General features: G+C 35.5%; 1 pseudogene; it reads left to right on the top strand.

Moving 5' to 3' along the window:
- The first annotated feature begins 9,286 nt into the window (after positions 1-9,286).
- LOC118832542 lies at positions 9,287-10,015 on the top strand (annotated as a pseudogene).
- Positions 10,016-10,444: the final 429 nt, after the last annotated feature.

The following is a 10,444-nucleotide window of genomic DNA, read 5'->3' as shown; positions in this document are numbered from 1 at the left end:
CTCTCAACCCAATGAAGAGATGTAGGCTCAAGGGGCAGGCAAAGCTGCCATCAGTAAGTCACATGATATGGTACGAAGTGTATCTTCCCAATTTTGATGTATATTCACGAGTATCCCATGCATCCTAATCTTGCACCAAAGCCAGTTCAGTAATAAATGATTTTTAAGTAATACTGGCACAGTTTTTTAAAAGCTTCACATTGTTCCAATTTTCCCACATCCTCTCCAGTATTTATCATTTTCCTGTTTTGTCATTTTAGCCAATTTGATAGGAGAGGTGTGGTACCTAACAGTGGTTTTGATTTGCATTTCTCTAATCAGTAGTGATTTCAAGCATTTTTTCATATGCTTAGAGATATCTTTAATTTCTTCCTCTGAAAACTGCCTGTTCATATCCTTAGACCATTTCTCAATTGTGGAATGATTTCTATTCCTATAAATTTGGCTCAGTTCCCTGTATATTTTAGAGATGAGGCCATTATCAGAGACACTAGTTACAAAGATTTTCTCCCAGTTTTCTGCTTCCCTCCTAAACTTTGTTGCATTGGCTTTTTTATACAAAAACATTTCAATTTAACATAATCAAAATTATCTATTTTGCATTTTGAAATGCTCTCTATCTTGTGTTGTGTCACGAATTCTTTTCTTTTCCATAAATATTATAGGTAAACTGTTCCTTGCTCTCCCAAATTGCTTATTGTATCAGCCTTTATTCCTAAGTCATGGACCCATTTTGACTTTATTTTGGTATATGGTGTAAGATATTGGTCTATGCCCAGTTTCTGCACTACCATTTTCTAATTTTCCCAGCCATTTTTGTGAATTCTTAGTAAATTTTAGTAAATTTTTAGTAAATTCTTAGCCCAGAAGCTGGATTCTTTGGGTTTATCAAAGAGTAGATTATTATAGTCATTGACTTCTCCGTCTTGTGTACCTATCCTATTCCACTGATCCACCACTGTGTTTCTTAGCCAGTACTAGGTAGGTTTGAAGACTGCTACTTTGTAGTACAGTTTAATATCTCATATGACTAGGTCACCTTCCCAACCATTTGTTTTTTTCATTAATTCCTTAGATATTCTAGACTTCTTGCTCTTTATTAATGGTGGAGTTGTGAATGGATCCAGCCATTCTGGAGAGCAATTTGGAACTATGCCCAAAAGCCTAGAAAAATATTCATGCCCTTTGATCCAGCAATACCACTTTTAGGGTTCTATCCCAAAGACATCACACAAGTGGGAAAAGGACCTATATATACAAAAAATATTTACAGTGGCTCTTTTTGTAATAGCAAAGAATTGGAAATCAAGGGGATGCCCATCAATTGGGGAATGGCTAAACAAATTGTGGTAAATGAAGGCAATGGAATCCTACTGTGCTATAAGAAATGGGGATGATACGGACTTCACAATAACCTGGGAAATCAACATGACATAATGCTGAGTGAGGGGAGCAGAACCAGGTGAACATGATACACAACCACAGCCATATGGATTCTGTGATGACTAACCATGATAGACTTTGCTCTTCTCAGCAATACAAGGTGCAAAGACGATTCCAAAGGACTCATTATGGAGAGAGCTATCTACATCCAGAGAAAAGACTATGAAATATGAATGCAGATTGAGGCACGCTGTTTGCTCTCCCTTTTTCCCCTTTGTTTTTTTCTCTATTGTTAGTTTTTTTTTCTTTTTTTTCTTTTTTTTAATTAATTTGTTTATTTTGAGTTTACCACACATGGTTCTACATAGTTTTGAGTTCCAGATTTTCTCCCCTCCCTCCCCCCTCCCTCCCCAAGACGGCATGGAAGCTTATATAACTGTCCTTTATAATTTCGCATTGAATTAATTTATGCACTAGTCAAGTTGTGGAGAAGAATTTTGACCAATGAAATGAATCATGAGAAAGAAGAAACAGAACCAAAAAAAAAACCAAAAACAAAAACAAAAGAGAAGCAGAAAAGGCAAGCATGTAGTGCGCCTCGTTCTGTATTCAAACTTCACAGTTCTTTCTCTGGATGAAGATAGCATTCTCCATCATGCATCCCCTGGAGTTGTCCTTGCCCCTTAGGTTGCTGAGAAGAGCGCAGTATGTCAGGGTTGGTCCTCACGGAATCCCTATATCTGTGGCTGTGCACAACGTTCTCCTGGCTCTGCTCCACTCACTCAGCATTATGTCGTGTAGGTTTTTCCAGGTTGTTACGAAGTCTGCATCATCCCCATTTCTTATGGCACAGTAGTATTCCATCACCTTCATATACCACAGCTTGTTCATCCATTCCCCAATTAATGGGTATCCCTTTGATTTCCAATTCTTGGCTACCACAAAAAGAGCTGCTATAGATAGACTTGTACATATGGGTCCTTTTCCCACTTGTGTGATTTCTTTTGGATACAACCCTAGAAGTGGTATTGCTGGATCAAAGGGTATGAACATATGTATAGCCCTTTGGGCATAGTTCCAAACTGCTCTCCAAAATGGCTGGATCAGCTCACAACTCCACCAGCAATGCAACAATGTTCCAATTTCCCCACATCCTTTCCAGCATTTATCATTCTCCTGATTTGTTATTTTAGCCAATCTGACAGGAGAGATGTGGTACCTAAGAGTTGTTTTGATTTGCATTTCTCTAATCAGTAGTGATTTCAAGCATTTTTTCATATGCCTATAGATAGCTTTAATTTCTTCCTCTGAAAACTGCCTGTTCATATCCTTTGACCATTTCTCAATTGGGGAATGGCTTGTATTCCTATATATTTGGCTCAGTTCCCTGTATATTTTAGAAATGAGGCCTTTATCAGAGATACTAGTTGCAAAGATTTTCTCCCAATTTTATGCTTCCCTCCTAATTCTTGTTGCATTGGCTTTTTTTGTACAAAAACATTTGAATTTGACATAATCAAAATTACCCATTTTGCATTTTGTAATGCTCTCTATCTCTTGTTGGGTCATGAATTATTTACTTTTCCATAAATCTGATAAGTAAACTATTCCTTGCTTTCCCAAATTACTTATAGTATCAGCTTTTACTCCTAAATCATGAACCCATTTTGACTTTGTTTTGGTATATGGTGTAAGAAATTGGTCTATGCCCAATTTTTGCCCTACCATTTTCCAATTTTCCCAGTTTTTGTGAAATAGTGAATTATTAGCCCAGAAGCTGGCCTCTTTGGGTTTATCAAAGAGCAAATTGCTAAACTTGTTGATTTCTCCTACTTGTGTACCTATCCTATTCCACTGATCCACACCCCTGTTTCTTAACCAGTACCAGGCAGTTTTGATGACTGCTGCTGTGTAGTACAGTTTAATATCTGGTGTGGCTAAGCCACCTTCTCTAGCGTGTCTTTTCATTAATACCCTAGATACTCTGGACCTCTTGTTTTTCCAAATGAATTTTGTTATTATTTTGTCCAGCTCAGTAAAATAATTTTTTGGTAGTTCGATTGGTATGGCACTGAATAGATAGATTAATTTAGGTAAAATTGTCATTTTTATTATATTAGCTCGGCCTAACCATGAGCAACTGATATTTTTCCATTTATTTAGATCTGATTTTATTCGCGTGAAAAGTGTTTCATAGTTATGTTCATATAGGCCCTGGGTTTGTCTTGGCAAATAGACTCCCAAATATTTTATATTGCCTTCAGTAACTTTGAATTGAATTTCTCTTTCTATCTCTTGCTGTTGGGCTTTGTCAGTAATGTATAGCAATGCTGAGGATTTATGTGGGTTTATTTTATATCCTGCAACTTTGCTAAAGTTGTTTATTATTTCAAGTAGTTTTTTACTTGATTATCTAGGATTCTCTAGATAAATCATCATATCATCTGCAAAAAGTGAAAATTTAGTTTCTTCTTTTCCTATTCTAATTCCTTCAATTTCCTTTTCTTCTCTTATTGCTACAGCTAGCGTTTCTAGTACCAAATTGAATAATAGGGGTGATAATGGACATCCTTGTTTCACCCCTGATCTTATTGGGAATGCATCTAGCTTATCCCCATTACAAATAATGCTTGTCGATGGTTTTAGGTAGATGCTATTTATAATTTTGAGGAAGGTTTCACTTATTCCTATGCTTTCTAGTGTTTTTAATAGGAATGGGTGTTGTACTTTGTCAAAGGCTTTTTCTGCATCTATTGAGATGTCTTTTGTTAGTGTTTTTTTTATTTTTTTTTTGGTTTTGTTTCTCGTTTCTCGTGATTCATTCCATTGGTCATAAACCAAAAACATAAGTAAATTCAGAAAACTTACGATATGGTGGAAAAATCAGAGCACACAATCAGACGAGAGCCTATAAGGTAGACTAACTAATCACTACAGGTAAAACTACATTCAGGTACAAATTACTGACTTACTAGCAGAAGTAGTTCGTACTCTACAAAAAATGAATGGAGGAAAACCCAAGTCTAAAGATCAAAAATTTAAATGAATGGATAGAATACTGTAGAAAATAAGAGAATGCAAAAGAACAGAAACTTAACAACACTATGTATACAAAAAATCCAGAATAATCATACAGAATGAAAATGAGAGGCAAGATCAAAACTAGCTACAAAAATACGTGAGAAAAAGAAAAAGAAACATGCAGTAATTGCAACTATCATATCAAACAAAAAAAAGATTTATAATATCCAGAGAGAAATATAGAAACTACTTTCCTCATAAAGGAACCAAAGTCAATGAATGGCTATCAATATTAAATATACATAAAGTAGCATAATTTCTGAATTTGAAAGGGGAAAGTTAATGAAATATAGGAAAACAGATAGCAACTCAATATTTGCAGGACATTTTAACATTCCTCTCTCAAAGATGGATAAAACTAAAATAAAGGTAAATAGGAAAGAAAATACAGAACTGAAAAATAAAAACTTGATTTTAGTGGAACTGAAATGTTCCTGGTATCCTACAAGTAGGAGCATGAAAGATTATATATATATTTTTAGTACCAAATTATATTTTTATAAATTAGAAGATATGCTAGGGCACAGAGAAGTGGAGGATTTATGTCAGCCTGAAAATTGAGTTGGTCAAAGTGCAAATAATAGAAGTAAATTGCTAATTTTGTGAAAGAGAATGGTGGTGAAAAGACATACCAAAATCTCTCAAATGCAGCTAAAGCAGTCGTCAGAAGAAAGATCCTTTTTCTGAAAACATGCATTAATAAAATACCGGAATAATGAACTGAACCAACAAATTCAATAACAAGAAAATAAACAAAAAAATAAACCTAATATAAACATAAGAGGAAATTGTGAAAACCAATGGTCATATAGCTGAAATATAAAACAGACTATAGAATAGAGAAGCTTAAGCAAAAGTTCTTTAAAAACAGGGAGGCAAGTAAAAAATCCATACTCAATGGAGAATTAGTATTATTATGCATAATCAGTGGGTTACAAAACTTACCAAAGAGAAAAAAAAATTGATCTGAAAGAGGATGGCTGTAATGAGCAAACAATCCCAAGTTTCTGGGAGGCAACGTGAACTGATAATTTAATTCATGAAGTTATAAAATGGGGGAAGGCACAGCTGGTTCTTTGGCTCCTGACTGTGAAAGACCATCATTGGCAGGGGGAAATGGAACAGCAATAACATTTTAGTAAAATATAAAGACAAGTGGTGAAAAAGGTACAGAGGCAGACAGTGGCATGGGGATAGGGGATGAGATGGTGAAGGAAAGTAGGGAGGTGGGGAAGAGAATGGGGAGGGGAAGAGGCAGAGAATATCACTCTTGTCACCACTGATTAGATTTGGGAGCATTTGACATCATGGACCAGAGGGAGGAATGTTCTGGGAGGGCAGGAGTTTGAGGTCTCAGTTTTACAGTGTTTTGGGGGGAAACAGAGCAAGTTCTATCTGTGCCACTTTGGGGTGAGGTCATTAAAATATCCAAATCATCTCGAAGTTATTAGGAAAATTTGAAAATCACCATCCCAAAGTTATACTATACTATTCAGGTGTTCTTTATGATGCTCGCTGGTCTGGGAAGTCAGGAATTTGTGTGGAATTTATATGCCACGGGACAAGCCACTCAGTGGACAGAGCACCCAGCCTAAAGTCAGGAAGACCTGAGTTCAAATCTGTCCAGAGACAATTATTACCTGTGTGACCCTGGGAAAGTCATTAAATCTTGTTTACCTCAGTTTCCTCATCTGCAAAATGAGCTGGAGATGGAAATGGCGAACCACTCCAGCATTTTTGCCAAGGACACCCCAAATGGAGTCACAAAGAGTTAGATGTGACTGAAAAAATGACTCAAAAACAACAACAAGAATAAGAACACAGAGAAGCAGTGCCTAAATGGTTGTCTCCAATTTAGCATATATTAGCAGGATGAGAATTGTAGTTAATATATAATCCAGTTTTGTAAATTATGCTCCTTTCACCTTTGGGACCATGTATATATGATTTCTAGGTTCTCCTTTCCAATCTTATTTCTTAGTATTGCACATTTAAACTGCCTAATTATAAACTTAGTTACTATAAAAAGTAGAAGGTGGGGGTTGGCGGGGATGGGTGGTGGATGGAGTGTGAGAGAAGGGGAGGGGGTCAGCAGTGGTCAGGGAACCAGAACAAGATTCAGTTTTACCACACTACTAAAGCAGTCCTCAGAGGGAAAATAAAACACAAAAAAAACAAACAAACCAAACAAAAAGGAAGCATACATTTGAAAATAAACATAAATAAAATTTAAAAGGGATGATTAATGAACAAATAGATTAGGCAATTTTCAAAAAGGACATAAAAACAAACTCAAAATAAACACAAGAGGAAATCTTGAAAATTAGAAGAGAAATAGAAAAACACCAAACAAAAAAGATGAGAGAATTAACAAGCATACGTAGTAGTCTGAAAAGTTGGAGGTAATTGGAAAAATAAGATTTTCTCTAATGACTAAAAAAAGGGAGGAAGGGGAATCAGAGTGCTAAAATACAAATAATAAGGAAAAAAATCATAACAGAGGAGAAATAGGAATTGTCATAACTTTTAATACACAATTACATGCTTGCACAATTGAGAATTTAAAAGAAGTGGAGGTTTGTCTACCAAAATACAAAAAAAGGAAAATTAATTGGACATGAAATCAAACACTTAATCTAATGTAAAGAAACAAAATTGAAATAGAGCTTTATAGGAACAACAAAGGAAAGAAAAGTCTGCTCCTGATGGATTTATGAGTGAATATTATAAAACTTTTAAGAATTATTTACCAGACTACAGAAATTAATTTAAAAAATGAGACAGAAGACAGCCTGCCAAAATATTTTACATGATAAAGATTATTGATAAAAGAAAGAGAAGAAGAAAGCAAAGAATAACTATAAATTATATGATTAATGATTATTGAATAAAAAATTTAAATGAGATCAACAAAAAGTCTATATCCCCATTTTCAAACTCAAATAGAAACAGGCCACTAAACTATAATAAGGATCCCTGCAGGTTGCTGTAGACCACATATTCCCATTGCCTATGTTCTACTGCATTTTTATTTTTTATATATTTATTTGCATTATTTATATTTTTATTTTATTCATGTTATATTACTTTATATTAAAATATTTATATTGTATTAAATATTTATATATTATACTAATATCATTTATACTTCCATATTGCAATTTAATCTGGCTCATGCTGCACAGTGTTGCAAGCTACAACCATATGTTTTATAACAATGTTCTGCAGTAATATATGATATGTGATAAACTTGGACTTACACAAGAGATACAAGGATGACTTTACATTAGAAAGTTTTTTTAACATGATTCAACATATTAATGAAAGAAAACTTCACTTTAAAAACATGACAAATTACATAAAATGATAGAAGCACAAATTATAAATTAATAAGGTGATTCTTAATGCATAATAATAAATGGGTTAAAGACCAAATCATAGAAAAATAATTATCTGAAAAAGGACAATAATGAAACAAATATAACGCAACTTTTTGGGGATATTGCTAAATCGGTCCTCAGAAAGAGAGTAAAAAATTATCTGTTTGAAATTTTTTAAAAAAGATGAATAATGAACTGAGTCAGACATTAAATAACAAAAAAACTAACAAGCTAAAATAGGGACAAAAGAAGGAATTTTGAATATCAGGATTAATGGATAAAATATGAAAAAAAGTGATGATAGAATACTAAAAAAATTAAAGTTTCTTTGAAAATATATCCATAATTGAAATCTAATCGAAAGACAAAGGACGGAAATCAAACGGTCAAAAATGAAACATGAACAGAGCAAAAATCACAAAAGAGAAAAGGAGAACATTGTTATCTTAGTAAACAAAATTGCATACCAAAACAACACATTTCAAAACAGAGGGAGATTCAGTTACAAAAAGATAAAATAGTAGCATTAATAATAAAATATTAACTTAATAATAAATAAAATAATAATTTCCTTAACAATAATCAAACCAAAATAATCAAACTAAGATTTTATTGTCAGAAAATAAAACTAAATAAATTTTAAATGAACTGGGGGGAAAATCCTACTGCAGATGGATTTAAACTTTGAAAAGAAGAAGTGATCACAATAAATTTATTTTCTCCAAAAAACAGAGAAAAGTATCTGCACAATCCTTTAATGAGACAGAGTTCTCCCCCCAAAATAAGAACCTGGGGAAATATTTTTTTAAAACTGGGAAATTGGGGCAAAGGGTGGTGAACGGAGACAAGGAGTTGAGAAAAGTCTTACTATGTTGGGAGTATTTCCAGTATAAGGCATTCAGGGGTTTTTTGTTTATGTCCAGTTTTTGTTGCATTTTTTTTTTTCACCTTACCTGCTTAAAGTAGAAAGGTCTGTGAAAGGAACTGACTTCATTGTAGTTCTAATGATATAACATCTTGAGAATGGTTTTCTGTCTTTTTTTTTCTGGGAGTGTTTGCAATTTTGTTATTCCCCGTTACCAGGAAAAAATAAGGGTAGGGGTGGGGAAGGGAAGAAGAAATAGAGGAGGCAATGAGTGGAGAATGCATTTTGTCCTCAGAGCTCACTGAGAAAAGATGTGTCGGACTCAAAGAGCAAGATGACCCATACTTTTTAAACTCTGAAAAGGTATTGATTTGCTTGGTCTCACTAAAGGTAGGATTGGTGTTTGAGACGTATAGGAAAGGGAGATTGCTCTTAGTGACAGAGATATTTAAAAAGAAGAGAGTATCAATATAACATTTAAAAATACAGAGAAGGGCCCCCCACTACCATTACCACAGAGGCCTTTGACCTCCGTCCCTGACTGCCTTCCCTCTCCCGGTCCTGCTCCCTGCCCGCCCGCTCCGGCCCTGTGCGCCATGGCTGAGGTAGACCCATTTGGTGCGGCAGCCGCTTCGGCCCCCGCCCCGGGCGTCCCGCTGCGTGTAACGCGGTGGCGAGACGAGGCAGCAGCGAAGAAGATCCGTCCGCGGTCTTCCTAGCCCAGCAGGAGAGCTAGATCGCGGGCATCGAGAACCACTGGGGCTTCAGCATCCTCGACAGCCGCAGTGTGCCCGCCTCCCTGCAAGGAGAACCCCCCCGGGGCCCGGATGTTATTGATGCAGTGATGAATGGAGAATACTACCAGGAGAGTAATGGTCCAACCGATAGTTATGCAGCTATTTCACAAGTGGATCGATTACAGTCAGAGTCAGAGAGTATCCGTAAATGGAGACAAGAACAAATGAAACTTCTGGAAGTCCTTGATGCCAATTCTCAGAAGCAGGAAGCAGAATGGAAAGAAAAAGCAATAAAAGAGTTGGAAGAATGGTATGCAAGGCAAGATGAACAGCTACAGAAAACAAAAGTAAATAACAGGGCAGCTGAAGAAGCTTTTGGAAATGATGTTGAAGAGACTTCTCCTGCCACTGAGTGGGAACGTGTGGCTGGGCTGTGCGACTTTAACCCCAAGTCTAGCAAGCAGGCCAAGGATGTGTCCCGCATGCGCTCATTCCTCATCTCCCTCAAGCAGGCCCTCTGGTTCACTGAAGGGAAGCCCAATGAAAACACTACGATTGCAATATCTTAATCTTACTTAGCGAAGCTGTCCACAGTCATGGGATTAATTATGTTGGGTTCTTTTGGACCAAACCTCTTGTCTTTAGAGTTGATCATTGTTTGTGATTGCATGTTTTCTTCAACGAAGTTTTCTCTCTGGCATTCCGAGTGGGAGGGAAATGAGAACCTCCAGGACAGTAGCCTCTCGTGCTTTTGTGCATTGTCATTTTCAACTGTACCGATAATAAAATTCTCTTTCAAATAAAAAATAAATACAGAGAAGAAAACAGAAAGTTTAGGAGCTAAAATATAATAATCATATTACTACCTTATTAGGCTATATACTCTATATATCACAAGTTATTTCTATTTTATTTCTAAAGAACGTTGATATAAAAATTTAAATAATCTCAGTGCAAAAAGGCTACAGCAATATATGCAATAAACTTATTTGACTCAA

Source organism: Trichosurus vulpecula, chromosome X (assembly GCF_011100635.1).
Source record: "Trichosurus vulpecula isolate mTriVul1 chromosome X, mTriVul1.pri, whole genome shotgun sequence".
In the NCBI taxonomy this organism is placed as follows: domain Eukaryota; kingdom Metazoa; phylum Chordata; class Mammalia; order Diprotodontia; family Phalangeridae; genus Trichosurus; species Trichosurus vulpecula.
Note: the sequence above shows the minus strand (reverse complement) of the source record. Positions and strands in the feature narration are given on the sequence as shown.